The 17,441-nt window shown below is 43.0% G+C and overlaps 2 non-coding genes and 1 pseudogene across 2 annotated transcripts; all 3 read right to left on the reverse strand.

Annotated features, from left to right (window-relative positions):
* Positions 1-390: 390 nt before the first annotated feature.
* On the reverse strand, positions 391-509 carry LOC148824334 (5S ribosomal RNA). Its single transcript, XR_016093343.1, has one exon. It is a non-coding gene; the product is annotated as a 5S ribosomal RNA (ribosomal RNA).
* A 537-nt stretch (positions 510-1,046) lies between these two features.
* On the reverse strand, positions 1,047-1,165 carry LOC148824335 (5S ribosomal RNA; annotated as a pseudogene).
* Positions 1,166-1,702: 537 nt separating this feature from the next.
* On the reverse strand, positions 1,703-1,821 carry LOC148824336 (5S ribosomal RNA). The gene has a single exon (XR_016092802.1). It is a non-coding gene; the product is annotated as a 5S ribosomal RNA (ribosomal RNA).
* Between the last annotated feature and the right edge of the window lie 15,620 nt (positions 1,822-17,441).

The raw sequence follows: 17,441 nt of genomic DNA on the forward strand, positions 1-17,441 counted from the left end.
TTTCACTCTTGCTTCCTTCCAATGAGGACGGAGCTGCGGGAGAAAGGGCGCTATAGAGGATCGCTGTGGAGAGCTGCTGCTGTGCTTTGACATCTGAGCTCTGTGGAAAACGATCTCAATACAATTCTGAAAAACGCGACTCCCCGAACGCCAGCCGAACAAGTCTCCACAGCCGAAGCGCTGTGTCTCTTTTCAGCTGGCGATAAACCTTTCCTCGATCCTTTGCGGACTTGTAAAACTGTTCACGATCAGAATAAAAAACGCTCACGCTAATACACAAGCACCCGTGTCTCGCCAAAGCTGACAAATAAACAGACGGACAAGCCGCACTGCACGTGTGAACAGGGGAATGAGCGAGCGAGCGGGGATAGGGCGCCTCCTGCGCTTAAAAGCTTACAGCACCTGGTATTCCCAGGCGGTCTCCCATCCAAGTACTAACCAGGCCCATCCCTGTTTAGCTTCCGAGATCAGACGAGATCAGGCGTGCTCAAGGGGGTGTGGCCGTAAGCGAGTGCAAAGCTCGCTGGCACCCTTCTTATAGAGAGGACAGCTCCGTCACCTCTTTTACGACGCTGCTTTATTTCCCTTGCGTTTTTCTCTTCTTCCCACGTTCTCTCTCTTCACTGCCTTCGTCCCCGCTCTATTTTACTTCAGCCTTTCACTCTTGCTTCCTTCCAATGAGGACGGAGCTGCGGGAGAAAGGGCGCTATAGAGCATCGCTGTGGAGAGCTGCTGCTGTGCTTTGACATCTGAGCTCTATGGAAAACGATCTCAATACAATTCTGAAAAACGCGACTCCCCGAACGCCAGCCGAACAAGTCTCCACAGCCGAAGCGCTGTGTCTCTTTTCAGCTGGCGATAAACCTTTCCTCGATCCTTTGCGGACTTGTAAAACTGTTCACGATCAGAATAAAAAACGCTCACGCTAATACACAAGCACCCGTGTCTCGCCAAAGCTGACAAATAAACAGATGGACAAGCCGCACTGCACGTGTGAACAGGGGAATGAGCGAGCGAGCGGGGATAGGGCGCCTCCTGCGCTTAAAAGCTTACAGCACCTGGTATTCCCAGGCCCTCTCCAATCCAAGTACTAACCAGGCCCATCCCTGTTTAGCTTCCAAGATCAGACGAGATCAGGCGTGCTCAAGGGGGTGTGGCCGTAAGCGAGTGCAAGGCTCGCTGGCACCCTTCTTATAGAGAGGACAGCTCCGTGACCTCTTTTACGACGCTGCTTTATTTCCCTTGCGTTTTTCTCTTCTTCCCACGTTCTCTCTCTTCACTGCCTTCGTCCCTGCTCTATTTCACTTCAGCCTTTCACTCTTGCTTCCTTCCAATGAGGACGGAGCTGCGGGAGAAAGGGCGCTATAGAGGATCGCTGTGGAGAGCTGCTGCTGTGCTTTGACATCTGAGCTCTGTGGAAAACGATCTCAATACAATTCTGAAAAACGGGACTCCCCGAACGCCAGCCGAACAAGTCTCCACAGCCGAAGCGCTGTGTCTCTTTTCAGCTGGCGATAAACCTTTCCTCGATCCTTTGCGGACTTGTAAAACTGTTCACGATCAGAATAAAAAACGCTCACGCTAATACACAAGCACCCGTGTCTCGCCAAAGCTGACAAATAAACAGACGGACAAGCCGCACTGCACGTGTGAACAGGGGAATGAGCGAGCGAGCAGGGATAGGGCGCCTCCTGCGCTTAAAAGCTTACAGCACCTGGTATTCCCAGGCGGTCTCCCATCCAAGTACTAACCAGGCCCGTCCCTGTTTAGCTTCCGAGATCAGACGAGATCAGGCGTGCTCAAGGGGGTGTGGCCGTAAGCGAGTGCAAGGCTCGCTGGAACCCTTCTTATAGAGAGGACAGTTCCGTCACCTCTTTTACGACGCTGCTTTATTTCCCTTGCGTTTTTCTCTTCTTCCCACGTTCTCTCTCTTCACTGCCTTCGTCCCCGCTCTATTTCACTTCAGCCTTTCACTTGTAGCGGCAATGGTTGTTAATAAGACAGAATTAAGTGTTGCTGTGCTTTTTCTAATGAGGCCCCATCTCTCTGTTCATCTCTGTGGTGCAGCCACAGAGAAACTATTCATGCAGGCTGATTTAAAGATGTTTTCTTTTGATAAGGGACAGCTCCCAAATGGGGATGTACTTAGCTAAGCCTAGCTATCATGATCAATGGTCATCCATTGGCGCCTATCTGTCTAGGGTGTGCCAGATGGACATCTGGACTGCATTCCTAAGTGTCAGGAGTAAGTGACTCACATCTCACCTTGATCAACCAATCAGGGACTGGTAGGGCCGAGTAACCCACGTGGGACTCTGATGCCCATGGAACTTTCAGCCAATGAACGAGCTGAAGTTCCTCCAGGTAAAAACAGGCAACACAGAGGGCCTGAGAGACTATTTCCTGGACTTTTCTAAAGGGAATTCAAAGGAGAATTCCAGGGCAGGACGGCCCAGGAGCAAAAGGCTCCCAAGGGCAGGACATTCTCGCAGTGCGCCTCCTGACCATCCTGAGACTCAGCCCGGACAACCACGGAACGGCCAGTGTGTCCGAGTGCCAGAACTTTCCTTTGTTCTAAGAGTCTAGAGCGGAGGTTGCCAGAGAGTAAGCAGAGGATCCACCTGAGGTAAGCACCAGCAGCAAGCCTTGTGAACAGATCGGAACTGTGGACAGCTGAATCACTATTCAGAACTAGCGCTTCATCAGGAATGAACCGGTCCTCTTCCTGACTTGCTGGGACCCACAGTCATCTTTTCTCCTGTGCACAAACTTTGCTAGTTAAAGCCAACACTAACTAGCCGGTCAGTGAGCATCTGCAGCACAGCACAGCCTGGCACGGAGCCAGAGAGCCCGCAGGAGATCTGAATCCCCAGAGATTGGATGAGTATTCAACTTCAATGCATTACTGCTCGAGAATTCAATTGTTATCCCAACCAGTTGATATCAATTTAATTCCTAAGAGTTATGTACTTGTTTTGAGTATCTAATGTAGAAGTTATAACCAAGTTCATTTACGAAACGGTCTCAATGAATGATATACTGAACGTATGTCCTCTTGATATATGTAACTCTTCGTAACTGACTGAATATATACCTTTTGTATTCTGATAACCCTCTCGATAAGATCTGTTAGGTTTACATGCATATTCTATGTATTAATAAATGTATGCTCGTGTATTAGTACCTGTGTGTGTGCGTTGTTTGAGTTATATCGCATGGTTGGATTCTAAAGCCATCAAAAGAATCAACTTTGTAATTTATGGCTACAATTAATAATTGTCCCCGTAAATGCCCAAAACCTACAGAACTGGTGCCTCGTGAGAGCACACTACACTGTGAAGGGGTAGAAGTTTGTGACTTCCAGGTGTTTCCAGAAGGGAGAGGTGGTGTGTGATTACAATGGCAAGGTCATCACAAAGACAACTGCTGAAGCTCACAGATGACAGAGAGAGACATGAGATGTCTTTTCTTTTCAGATGAACCTGCACAAAAACTGTGCATTGATGCTCGTGAAAAACACTGAGCCTGCCTCCCGGATAAGGAGGCAAATCGGAAGATGGATAAATCAATCAAAGAGAAAAGACAATGTAAGGGCTGTAAGAAAGTCATTTATAATCAACGAACAGTCTGTCATAATTCTGTCTGTGACAAAAAGGGACATTGTTGAGGGGAGAAGAGCTCCTCTGTGATTACAGCATTTCCAGGAAATAATTTCAAGGTGAAGGACAAGCTCTGGAGTGGTTGGTTCACTGACCATTTCCAAAAAAGAAACTAAGTAAGTATATTAAAGTGCATATTTTGAAGATATTCATTTTCTTGTATCTTGGAATTAATGTAAAAATTATATTCGTGTTAATGTCTTGAAAATAGCATTTCTCATTCTCATCAGCAAGGATATAAGAAAAGATGGAAAGATGGCGACGGTTTACAGAAACCTCTCTCGTTGTGTGTCTGTTTTAATGTTTATTTATACGTTAATACTCTTGTTTTGTGTTGGACGCTCAATGTCTGTCATTACTTATGATAGACAAACGCTTTTAAACCTGAGGACAGACTCCTTAATGTCATCAAACAACTTTTTTCACGTACCGGACCCCACCTGCTGGATCGGACAAAGATGCGGCAAACAACAACAACAGGTGGGCAGACGCCGGGGGAGACGAGGCGGCGTACTAGCGCGACCACGAAGGCGTCCGCACAGACCACCGCTGCCGTCTATTTTGTTAGCTAATGTTCAGTCACTGGACAAAAAGATAGATGAGCTACATTGTCGGATCAATGCGGAAAGGGACCTGAGGGACTGCTGTGTTTATGCCTTCACGGAAACCTGGCTGAATGCATGCGTCACGGACACCGCCATCCAGCCAAAGGGGTTCACCATTTACCGCATGGACAGAAACCACCAAGCAACCGGCAAACACAAAGGAGGAGGCGTCTGCTTCCTGGTCAACAGCAAGTGGTGCACCGACGTGAAGGTAATCTCTAAATCCTGCTCGCCGAATCTAGAACACCTGACCATAAAATGTCGACCCTTTTATTTGCCGAGGGAGTTTTCCGCCACTATCATCACAACCGTTTACATTCAACCTCAAGCCTGCGTGGAAGCAGCACATAGCGAACTCCACGACATTATCAACAAGCACGAAAACTCCCACCCAGAAGCCGTCTCAATTGTAGTTGGCGACTTCAACCACTGCACTCTGAGGAAAGTACTGCAAAAATACATTCAGCATGTCACAGTACCGACAAGAGGAGACAATATTTTGGATCACTGCTACACAACAATAAAAGGAGCATACAAAGCGCTTCCCAAACCGAGTTTCGGTAAGTCGGACCACATCGCTCTCCTGTTGCTTCCTGAGTACAAACAGAAGCTGAAGACCTCCCCCATTGCGAACAGGTCAGTGCGTTGTTGGTCTGAGGAGGCGGAAAGCAAGTTAATAGACTGCTTTGATAGTACAGACTGGGACGCATTCAGAGCTCCCGACACAGATTTAAATGAGTATACGGACGCGGTCACCAGCTATATTAAATACTGCACCGACATTTGTGTACCAGAAATGAAAATTAGGTCATTTCCCAATCAGAAACCGTGGTTCAACAACGACATTCGCAATAAAATAAAAGATAGATCCATCGCGTTCAAATCGGGGGACAAAGAGCTGTACAAGAAATCACGGTATGCATTAGAGGAAGCCATAAAACGCGCCAAACAGAGCTACAGAGTGCGGCTTGAAACGCAGTGCGCTGACACCCGGAGGCTGTGGCAGGGATTACAGTCAATCGCAGGCTACAAGGGCTGCAGCCAGGAGATTGACACGAACAAGGCATCCCTGCCTGACAAGCTGAACCATTTCTATGCCCGCTTTGATGCTCTGAACATGGGCAATGCTGAGAAGACCCCAAGTGTGCAGGGCGAGTTTGTTCTGAAACTCTCAGAGCAGGACGTGCAGAAGACTCTGAGCAGGGTGAAAATCCGTAAGGCTGCAGGGCCTGATGGGATACCACCTCGAGTCCTAAGGACATGTGCAGCCCAGCTGACCACAGTGCTTACGGACATCTTTAACTCCTCCCTGTCACAGTCCATGGTCCCCACCTGCTTCAAAAAAACCACTATTGTTCCAACCCCCAAAAAGGCAAAAGTGACATGCCTGAATGATTACCGCCCAGTAGCATTAACATCTGTGGTGATGAAATGCCTGGAGAAGCTGGTGTTGTCACACATCAACTCCTCCATCACAGAGTCCCTGGACCCCTTGCAGTTCGCCTACCAGAACAACAGATCAGTGGATGATGCTGTCTCCCTGGCTCTGCATACAGCCTTGGAACACCTGGACACTAAGAACTCGTATGTGAGAATGCTGTTTGTGGACTACAGTTCAGCATTCAATTCCATCATACCCAGTCAACTGGTGACAAAGCTCAGGGGATTAGGTCTGTGCAACTCTGTCTGCAACTGGCTGCTGGACTTTCTTATCGAGAGACCACAGGTGGTGCGGATAGGCAATAAAACATCAACACCACTCACCCTGAGCACTGGAACCCCACAAGGCTGCTGTCTGAGTCCAAGGTTGTACTCCCTATTTACTCACGACTGCACAGCAAGACACAGCAACAACCGCATCATTTAGTTTGCCGATGACACCACTATAATAGGACTGATCAGTGATGATGACGAGTCCACTTACATGGATGAAGTTGTACAGCTGCTTAGGTGGTGTCATAGCAATAACCTGGACTTGAACATAAAGAAAACGAAAGAGCTAATAGTGGACTTTCGGAGACACAGGCCATACACTCACAGCCCACTCAGTATTGATGGAATGGAAGTGGAAACAGTCACCAGCTTTAGGTTTTTAGGAATTCACATCTCTAAAGATCTAACCTGGACTGTGAACACTGACTCTATCATGAAGAAGGCTCAGCAGCGCCTTTATTTCTTGAGGTGCCTCAAGCGATGGGGGATGCCAATACATGTGTTGGTGAACTTCTACCGCTGCACCATCGAGAGCGTCCTCACCAACGGGATCACCGTGTGGTATGGCAACACCTCTTCGCGAGAAAGAAAGGCACTGCAGAGAATGGTCAATATGGCCCAGAAGATCATCGGCTGCGGTCTCACCGAGATTAAACAGCTCTATGAGGACCGCTGCCGTGGTAGAATTCTGGCCATCACAGAGGACAGTCACCACCCCGGGCAGGAGCTCTTCACCCCACTGCCCTCAGGCAAGAGATATAAGAGCATACGGACACTTACCACTAGATTCTTCAATAGCTTCTATCCACAAGCAGTGAGACTGGCGAACACATTTAGCCATCCCCCTCGGACCTCACCTACACCATCACCATCTACCTCTTTATGATTTCTTATCTATTGCACATCTCCAGTCATTGTTTACACGTCTGTATTGTTTACATTCAAACTGTCTACATGTTTACTTGCACATTGTCTATTGTTTGTACATTGTCTTGATGCACTGTTTGCACTTTGTCTTGTTTTTTACACTTGTTTTACAATCGAGAGACTTTCTGTGAGTAAGAATTCCATTGTACCAGTACCGGTTACATATGGCAATAAAGTTCAAGTTCATAAGGAAGGGATATGGATCTTGCAACTTCTTAAAAGTTGTAAAAGTGATTACCATATTGCCAGTGGTTTATATTTAAAACCTAAAGATTTTAAATTGAATCTTTCTTAAACAAAGGACATTTTTCACAGGAACAGCAGCCTAAATCAGTCGATGACTGTAAATATGACAAGCTTGTGATAAATTGTAAAGTGCAAAACAAAGTTGTATTGTTTTGGTTTTGTCTTCAACATCATATTAATAGGCATGTTATTTTTAGAGCAGCTGCCTGCCATTCACCACCAGCCAAGATGCCACGAGGTACATGAAATGACCCAGAAGTACTTAATGATACAGAAATATGGGGGGAAAAAAAAGAAGACAAGAAATATCCATTAACACGTGCATCTAGAAGCCAGAAGACGGGTGATGATCAGCATTTCAAAAGCAGACACTGGAGGTTGAATTCAAGTTTTAACAGTGATTGTCTATGTTTGGCTTCAACACAAATCATATTAATATGCTCACATTATTCATTTGTACAAAGTCCCCAATATTCATTACAGGCGACGTTCCCAGGAGTACACACGACCCAGCCAGAACGTGGCTAGCTGACGTGCAGTGGACCTCAGGGAAAGAACTCTTGCCCACACGGATGTCTCTGCTCTGAAAACCACTGGATAAAGGTATATGGCGGTCTGTTCTCAGCTGTTGATTTTGTGAAAAATATTGAATATGAAAGATTGAAGTGTCACTATTCAATGAAGTTCAGACATAAGTATTATGTTGAGAAGCTAGATCTGTTCTACTAATAGCTTTAGTACCTTAATATTGTACTGTTTGCTCTGGTTTTCAGACATCAGTCCAAGATCATTGGTGGGTTAATTGATTTCTGGTAAGATTGGCCCCACGTGTGAGTGTGTGTTTACATTTCTATCTGGCATCCTCAAAAGATGGTTTTGTTTCCTTTTCTTAATTGCTCTTGATTACTAGAGTTTATTTGGCATGATACATTTGTGATAAATGCTTTTTCTTTGTGAACATGTCTTATTTTAATCTACATAATGTCAATGAGTTAGTACCTTAAAGAACAAGCAGTAAAAGAAATGACATTTCAGGTTTATTAGCTAAAGTTTTTATAAGTGAACTGAGATTCCTTTACAGTGCAGAGACCCATCTTTAATATGCTGTGTGTGCTCATAATGGACTTGAAATTTGTTTTTGTTACAATGTAAAGATATAATAAATAGATAATATACTCTATTTATCAAGACTTGACTATTTTAATTCCATACTTCCATTGACTGCTTTGGAATGCATTCCTTACAATTTTCCTAAATAATCATTGTCTCACAGTGTAGACCTGGGTGACATAACAGGGGTCAGGGCTGTGTTGACTGGAGGTTTGTGTAGACTGGCCATTGTCTATGTGAGACTGTGGGATCACTAGGGGTCCCCCCCCCCCAACACCTGTAACATTGTCAAGTGGTATAATTACCCACAAAAGCTAAAGTTTCCTCCATTAAGGGGTCACTATTTGTTACATTCTGGCGGAACAAGAGACAAGATAAACCTCTCACTGTCACTGACGGAGCAGTCCGGGACACTCTATGCTAGATTGGACTATTGTCTTTGGAAGATGGGGTCACAGGTGATGAAATAGACCACAGTGGCAGTCCTGCCTAGCTGTTATATCACTGACAGACTCACCCACACATTGAGAAGAGAGCACTGGTTTCTGTGCAGAAAGCAGAACAACTCACTTTAACTGGTCAATTAGGTCTAATGAGTTTTATTGCCCTTGACATCTAACTTACTCCAGCCCCCCTTGTGGAAACAACCCCTAATTACTGTTCATGAGCTCCTGGCCACACTTGTTCCCAGTGGAACCAACCTGGAGCAGCAGAACAGAGGTTTTTGTTTCTTTAAGTTGTCTGCTGTTGTAAAACAAGTCATCCCTTAGGAATAAAAACTCTCCCTCTAGTCTGGTTGCTATCTCCTTTATTTGCCCCATATTCCCAGGGCAAAGCAGCTGAGTGATCAAAAGCTGAACTGCAAGGAGCTGAATTTCACACTGGGTTACAACAGACCCTGGTGGGAGAATGGGCAGGAGAGGGCCGGTTGTGCTCCTGAACTAGTCCCCTCCTCTCCTACTCTCGTATTTGCATCACAGTCTATAAACTCCAGCCCTATTGCTTTTCTTCCAGTTCATTTTTTTTAATACAGCTCGTAAATTATGTATACTCTTGTGAAGTATCAAGAAAGCACTCTTATCTTTATTTCACGTACAGTATACAGGAGACTGCTTGATAAAAAATAAATAAAAGCGCTATTCCCGACGGTCTTGCACAGTAACCACAACTCCAATAACTTTAACTAGAGGAAGAAATCCATCTTCTGCTCAAAAGGAAAAAAAAACATTGAAATCATAAATCTCCAACACTGGCTGAAGACTCTGTGTATCCGTGCTCAGCGGTTATATAGGACAGGACTCAGCGCGCAGCAGGTGCGGCTCATTGCTCTACGCTCCCCGTGCGGAATGCGCGTCTCCTCCTTCCAGACTAGTAACACCGCTGCATACATCCCTCTTAAATCCCAGAAACACAGAAACTCCGGGGTGTTTCTGTGAGTCAGTACTGGGTTTCTCTGTTCGAGGTTACAAGCAGAAACAAAAAAAGCGCTGAAAGCAGGAAGTTATTTCTGCTCGTAGGCATAAACGTGTAAAAATAAATTTTCTGATTCCTAAAACCCTAATAAAATCCATCTAAGTCTCCCTTTCGTTCCCAATGCACATAACTGAATATAAACCAGTCAAGTTCAGGTACTTTTCTGATGTACAGTATCTGAATAGTTCTGGCGCGGCTGTTGTAACAAAGATACTTACGAACTTTTTTTTTTCCATACGAGCTCTTGCCGTTTTTAAAATTAATATTTTTTTGAATTCGCTAAATCACACGAAACACCAGCATCACTTATCGTAAGCATCTGACCAATTACATTCCTGAATGTTAAACCCATTTAGTATTTATTTTTAACTTGTTTTATTTTTTTAAAATTACACACCTGTTAACTTAGCCCGGATCGCGGTCACCGAGGACCACTCCTGTCTCCCCAGATGACACTTTTTATTTTTAAGATAAACGCGAGATAAACAACGTTTGTTTGAAACCGCTCCACAAATTTTCTCACATGCACGTATTCTCAAATATCACCACAACAAAACCATAAAGTTTGTTTCCTCAGACATGACACTATTATGCAATAAACCAATAAATTAATGAACTAGCAGAATCCCAATAAAAACACACGGCAACCCGTCAAGCACAGCATGTCAATATCATACATTTTTACCAACAAAACCGCAAAAGCAAAAAACAGCAAATATATATATATATATCCCATGTTTTTACCTTATTCTGGAGCATGATATATATCCAAAATAACCCAGACTAGTTTATCTCAAGAGCTAGAGACTAGTAAACGTTACTGATGACGTAGTAAATGTTTGAAGAACGAGCGCCAGAAATAAGGCGATTTGATTGGTAAAAACCGCTGTCATTCTTTGTATTTTCAGCCATTCAGAGCCCTTAGGGGGTGAGACTTCCTCTAGAAGCTTCAGGCTGCATTTTTAGCTGTCAATCATTGACTCAGAAGGGATAATCAATCAGTTTTTTTTATCAGTTTCTTATCAGTGCTCCTTTTTTTCACACCAGAAGGCAACTCTGAGGTTTTTTTTCATTGCATAACAGCAGATAAAGGCTCTCTAGCAGTGTCTTAAGGTTTTTATAGCAATTGCAATGGTTTTTATTCTTATTATTTTCTATATTTTATGATTTTTTATTATAGGCGTGACATTTCATTCCAGGTCCAGTCTTCACAAAACATGATGTAGAATTTTTTCTAATTGATCAATTTGTCCCAATTTTTTATCCAAGCTAGTAGCCACCTAGAACAAGGTTTTCAAATCATTCCCAGGCCCTTGACATGCATATAGTTGAAAAATCTGACCTCTGAAGACCAAAAAAAAATGTTCGCCAGCTGTTTTTTTTGTTTTTTTTTTCATATGTTTGTCTGCTGAGTGAACACATTAAGCAATATAAGAAATTTGACTATTCACACTCAAAGCCAAGGGGGTTAGCTTCAATTTAAGACCTGAACCAGGCTCCTGCTATGTTCTGCTGCAGAGATATAACAAATGTTTAAGGGGGAGGAAATTCCAGGCGGACATTGGCTAAATATGTCACTGGTAGTAAAAGGTTAAGTATTCTTGCCATTTTTAGCATATTGTAAGTGGATTTTTTGCAAACATTTTATTTTTTAAATCACATGAAACACAATCAACCCATTGTAACTTCACATTGATAATCCCTGAGCTTTATAACTGTGTATTATTTCTTTTTACCTTGTTTTAATATTTTTTTTATTATTTTTGCATTTTACAGAGCTTTTTAATATATTGTGAGCATTTTAGTGTCATTTTAAAATAGGACTATCAATGCTCCTGACTTTTAAACCTGTATTTCTTCTGACATTATTCTCTCCACCTGCAGATGAGGGAGGTATTTGATTTTAAATTTGTTGATTTGGGGGGGAAATATACATTCATTTCCTTGTATGTATCACCAGTGGGAAACTTGGCATTTTTGGATGAATTGCAATCTTTACTGCAAGGCCTTCAGACTGATATAGAAATGACTGGAGATTTAAATGACACATTTGATAAATCAGACAGGAACAGCATAACATCTAAAATGGCAGAACCCTCTAAAGTACTGAAAAATTTCCGGCACATTCATAATAAATACAATTTATTTAATTTAAAGCATAAAATTTGCTTTAAAAAGAAAACCACAATTTGTACGATATCATATTTCAATATCGACGTTCAGATGAAGAATTTGAGGATTTGAATATCAATGGAGAGTACATTGATTTTGGGACAATGTTTGCATCTGAATAATCCTCCCTCCTGGAAAGAAGGAAAAAAAAGTTTTGAGTGTCAGTCTTTGGGATCCCCCCCAAAAAACGTGCAAATTTGTTTCCGATGTATTTTGGATAAAGATATAACTCTCATAGAAGATACATTTTATCAGTTGAATGCAGTCGATACTTTCGACTTTTTATGTGATGATAGGACCTACATTTAGGGCTCAGTACTGATAACACTGCTGCTATTGATGGAGTAGAAATAAGTGATGTACTGGCAGTTTTTTTTTTCTGAGGCAAGAGGTCCTAGAACACCTCCTATAAAAATGTTAAGATTCAGATCAAGACATATTTTTCCACCTCACCTAATGCTATTGCACTAACGAGGCTGAAGTTGGCTTCTTATTCGCGAGCTGCTGCTTTGCGTTTTTCGTTCCATCTTAAATGCTGCTGCTATGATGTTATGTCGTCTTTCGCCTGAAGATGGCTCTCTACAGTCGTTTTTAAAAATACTTATCCGGATGTATTACTGTACATTTCCTCAGTAAAGGGGAATATGTAAGTAGAGACTGTCCAAATTGCATTTTTGTATGAAACACATTTCAGAAACACAACTCACAATAAAACAAACTGGCATGTTATACCACGAGTAAATAAGACAAAGGCAAAACGTAAATTCACTGGCACTTTCTGCATATTTTCCACGACCTTGCCTTCTGATCATAAAAAGTCTCAAACTCTTGCATTTTACAAGAAATTTTAATATAGCAGTTTTAAATGGGACATTTAGAACATGGCATATGAGACTATATGGTTAACTGAGGATGAGCAGAGGGTGATCGAACCTACCTCCTGGTTATAAAAATGTCTAAAAATTCTGACACAGATGTGTGAGAGACAATGGAAAAGACTATCAAAATCCTGAACTTCAGGACATTGTACTGTACCATTTTTTAAATACGACCCTCTGAACATGGCATGAGAGAAGACATTGTCAAATGGTAAATGCAATGTTTGCTATATTGCTAGGGCCCTCCCTTCTGATTTTAAAATCGTCTCATATTTCTGACATCAAGGTGTGAGACACAATATAACAGACTGTCAAAATCCTGAACTTCAGGACATTTTATGATACCATTTTAAAAATATGACCCTCTGAGCATGGCATGTGAGAAAATGGCATGTAAGAATGCATTGGGAAAAGGTGAATGCAATTTCTGCTGAATTGCTATGGCCCTCCCTCCTGATTACAAACTCGTCTCACAATTCTGACACTGAGGTGTGAGACACAATGTAACAGACACTATTAAATTGTGAAGTACAAGAGATTATACTGTTACGTTTTTTTTAATATTGACCCTCTGGCATGTGAGGACTTGTAGTCAACAAAATAGCACACATTCTGCCAATTTGCTTTGTCCCTCCTTCCTCGTTACCAAAACATCTTAGTATACCGACACTAAGGTAAATGTCTCTAAATCCAGAAGTTAAGTTGTCAAAGTATATCGGAGTCAACCGATATTGATCAGGTTCTGCTGATGCCGAGCCAGCAGCCTTCACCATAAGGTCCAATTCCCCAAGCCTGCTGACCTTATATGTCCATCCCTTCTCGTCAAAATTCGTATTTTCACAGGGTACCCTTCAGAAATTGCAGTATAGAATGAAAAAACTCCAATTGATCTGTTGGCGATTTTCCTTTAAAAACAAATGATTCTCCAGAAATTTTACGGAGTGTATCACTTACACTGAGACCGAGAAGTGTTAAGCTGTACATGAGTCTTTGTGGCTCGGTTGTTAACCAAAAGGGTGGTGGTTTGAGACCATCCAGGGATGCTATGAGCCTTTTAATGAACACACCCTCTTCACTTCATTTCTCCACGGCCGGTCTTGTACCGCAATCAAATACAGAGCCCGTAGGGGGCAGTAAGCCCGCATATATAGCTCACTGTGTATATAATGAAGAAGCAGAGGTTAGTTTCTCATCTGCATGTTGCAGAGCCTTACGCAACTCGTACCAACAGCTGGGGTTTGATCCCTGCACGGGCTATTAGTTGAAAGACCATTGTAAATGACGTGTAACGGCTTTATCCAGCTGGCTTTTATGTTTCATCCTAAATTGCTATCTTGAAACCAAAATAATTAGAAATATGGAACACAACCGTTGTTCCCCAAGAAGGAAAGCTGTTTTACACTGACGTCACTCCTTTTTATTTAATCCAGATTTTAAAGACAACTCCGCCCTCAAAGGAAATCAAAGGAAAATGTTGTATTAGCACGAGCTGCACAGGCTCTGAATCAGACCATTTCAATTAGTCTGATCAGTGCAGGACAAGTTAATGTAGAATTATTGCTTTGTCTATCTCTTGTTTGTATATAAATGAATGTCTCTGAAAACTTAATGTTAGTTTTTAATTTAGTTTTAGTTTTACGATGTAGGTCATGCGTTGACATATGCACAAACACACGAAATGTCTCATTCCTGATTCAGCTCATGCTCCATAGGAGAGAAAAGATTCCTCCTGTTTCTCGTACAACCATATCAGAACAGAAGCCCGTGTCACCCAGCTCTGATTCAAGATTGAGTCGCATCTTCAACATTTTGTTTTTGTTTCTGATCATTATTTTCTTTAGTTATGATCAATATTGAACTTTTTCTAAATAAAACAAAAATAATCAAACATGCAGGTAGATTTTTTTTAAAAGTATTAGGAGTTGACAGGGCGCTCCTTCGGAATAGTCGTCAGAAAATGTGAGAAAAGGAAAGTTACGTAAACTCTCACACACAGCATTAAAGATTGGAATCTGATCATAAAAAACTAGCTGTCTCCCCGTCGGTAATCAAACCCCAGTTTCCCGCGTGACAGGCAGGGACACAAACAACTTTACTAACTAGGAGCGTTTGCTAGCTATTAGGAGGCATTTACTCTTAATTATGTAACTGTTTTGGGTTTCGACTTTAATTTACCCAATACCAGTTTTTTACAAAAGTAAAGGCACACGGCACATCACGTCCGAGTTTAGTGACAACTACCTCAGAGATTGTAAGCTGGGTAGTTTCAGATCAGATCACTTTTTTTTATCAAAGGTTCAAGCAAACCCGAATACTTTTGCAAGAGACATTTCAGAATCCCTGTCAAATCCAGTACGATTGCTGGATCCTTCGAATTCGACTGAACTATAGCACAGATCTGCAGTCCACCATTAAAATACTGTGGGTGCGTTGTATAAGCCACACGGCCAAAATAGTTCTAAAACAGGAGATGCATCCTCGTTTAGGAATGTGGTATAAAGTGAAATGGTCTGGGAAGAGTCCTACGTTTGAACAGTTCAAAATAGATGTAAAGGGGTATTTACGGACTCTTTCGAAATGTAAGAACAAGCTGTGCGGACCTTATCTTTATTTACCTTGTGTAATCGTTTTTCATAAAGTGTAATTGTATTATAGCATGTGCCCCTGATGATTTTCTTGATACGTTATATGTGCTCTTGTTTGTATTGTATGTAGTTTTGTTGTTCAAATAAAACGTAAAAGACACAACTTTCCGGATGCGGCTGCTGTAAAGATAAAATGACATCAAGGGTGCTGTACGCAGAGGTCTGAAACCTGCTCCACAGACGATCTTTATCCAGAGGTGTTAAAGAAGTCGAGATCTCGCCATGAGAGGGGAAGCATCTCAGAAAAAGCAGGTGCAGTCGGTTCCACGGTCATAACGCCACTAAGTCGGGCGACAAGAGCAAAACCCACCCGACCTCCTCCGAGCAAGTAACGAGACAAAGAGACAGCGCACAGCGGGTAGCGTGGCCGAGCGGTCTAAGGCGCTGGATTAAGGCTCCAGTCTCTTGGGGGGCGTGGGTTCGAATCCCACCACTGCCAGGTGCTTCTGTCGCCCCCTCCTTTCAGCTGACTTCAGACCAAAGGGAGGGAACTGCTTTTTGGCAGTCTCTCGAGAAACTAAGCAAAGTGTTTAAAGATACTTTCTCAGCTTGACATCAAGGCACAAAACAAAAACCTTCTTGTGTCCTCTCAACCCAAAAGCGCTTTGCCACTTTTTGTGTTATGCAGGGAACGACGTCTGCCCAGATCACTTTTGTGTCAATGCAAATCGTAGTGTGCCCTCCGTTTTAATGTTGGCTGTGCTGGCGTGCCGCTTCTGTCTGTGAAACTTGAATGTTCTGCTTCTTCACACCGAATCGTTGGCGGGGGTTGAGCATGTTAAATCTTTGCGCATAGCGCTCCTTTGGAAGTACTTTGTCCAAGTTCAAAAGCGATCGTGGGATTTACTTCATGCGTTCAAGAAGCATGCCTCGCACGACAGATTTAAATGGGGAATGGAGCCTGCTTCTTGCTGTTTTTCCTGTGGTTGCAGTTACAAAGTTGATCGTGCTTTCACATTCTGTTAACAGTATTCACTGGCTGAGCTTTATCAGTTGGTTCGTAAAGGAATCTCTGCTTCAGTTCCAGAAAAGTCATCTGTAGTGTGTTTTTTTCCGTGCCCATGGCAGTCTTTTAAAGCTGGTAGTAATGGCGGCGAAGTTAATTTTTTATCCTCTTTAAAAGAATAAGGACGGGCTGGGGCGAGCTCCATTTGCCACTCTTTCAGCTAACCGCCAAACTCGCGAACTGATTACACTGCAGAGCCACAGGCGCCTCGCTTTTCTCCATTCTCTGGGTTAGGGTGAAAAAAAAACACTGCTGGTATTAGCTGGCCTGTTGGGAGTACCTCTTCTTCACTGATAAGCAAGATTTGTGTTTCATCTTTCGCAAGCTGTATAGATTTCTTTCAAAACAAGTTGTTCCAGAAAGGAAACGATAACTTGCATTCACCTGAATTAAAAGGCATGGGATTTGCCCGTAAGGATAAATTCTGTACAGTAAGACAGGAAGAAAGGCACCGCTGGGAATCGGACCCAGGATCTCCTGTTTACTAGGCAGGCGCTTTAGCCAACTAAGCCACGGCGCCGGCAAAGGGCCGTCCTTTGACAGCCACTTGGACACGTCTCAACTGCTCTGAGACATCTGCGTTCGGTGTGCACCGAGCCTGCTCGCCTTGCAAGTTGCCTCATTTACATGCGATAGCTCCACCACTAAGAGAAAGGATGAGAAATGGCTTTTATCTGGCACTTTTCATGTCAGAGGATCTCAATCTGCTTTCCGTGTACAAGAGGATGTCCAACTCATGTAGCTAAAGACGTAGACGACAGTGCTCCACTGAAATCTTGATCTCACAACCCTCGGCATGACTCCGCTGTGTTCTGCTTTAGACAAAGGGGGGAAAAGACTTCTTTCATCACACGTTTTGCACTGTTTACGGTGTTTGCAGTGCTCTTTCTTAAATGAAAACCAGGAATCGGCACCATATGAGGTGAGACTAGATAATATTGGAACAAGTAGCCTCGCCATTCCATGCGTGACGTGAGCAAAGTGTAATTCCTGTCTTTATAGTGTGC

Source organism: Atractosteus spatula, chromosome 10, assembly GCF_055471065.1.
Source record: "Atractosteus spatula isolate fAtrSpa1 chromosome 10, fAtrSpa1.hap1, whole genome shotgun sequence".
Taxonomy (NCBI): domain Eukaryota; kingdom Metazoa; phylum Chordata; class Actinopteri; order Semionotiformes; family Lepisosteidae; genus Atractosteus; species Atractosteus spatula.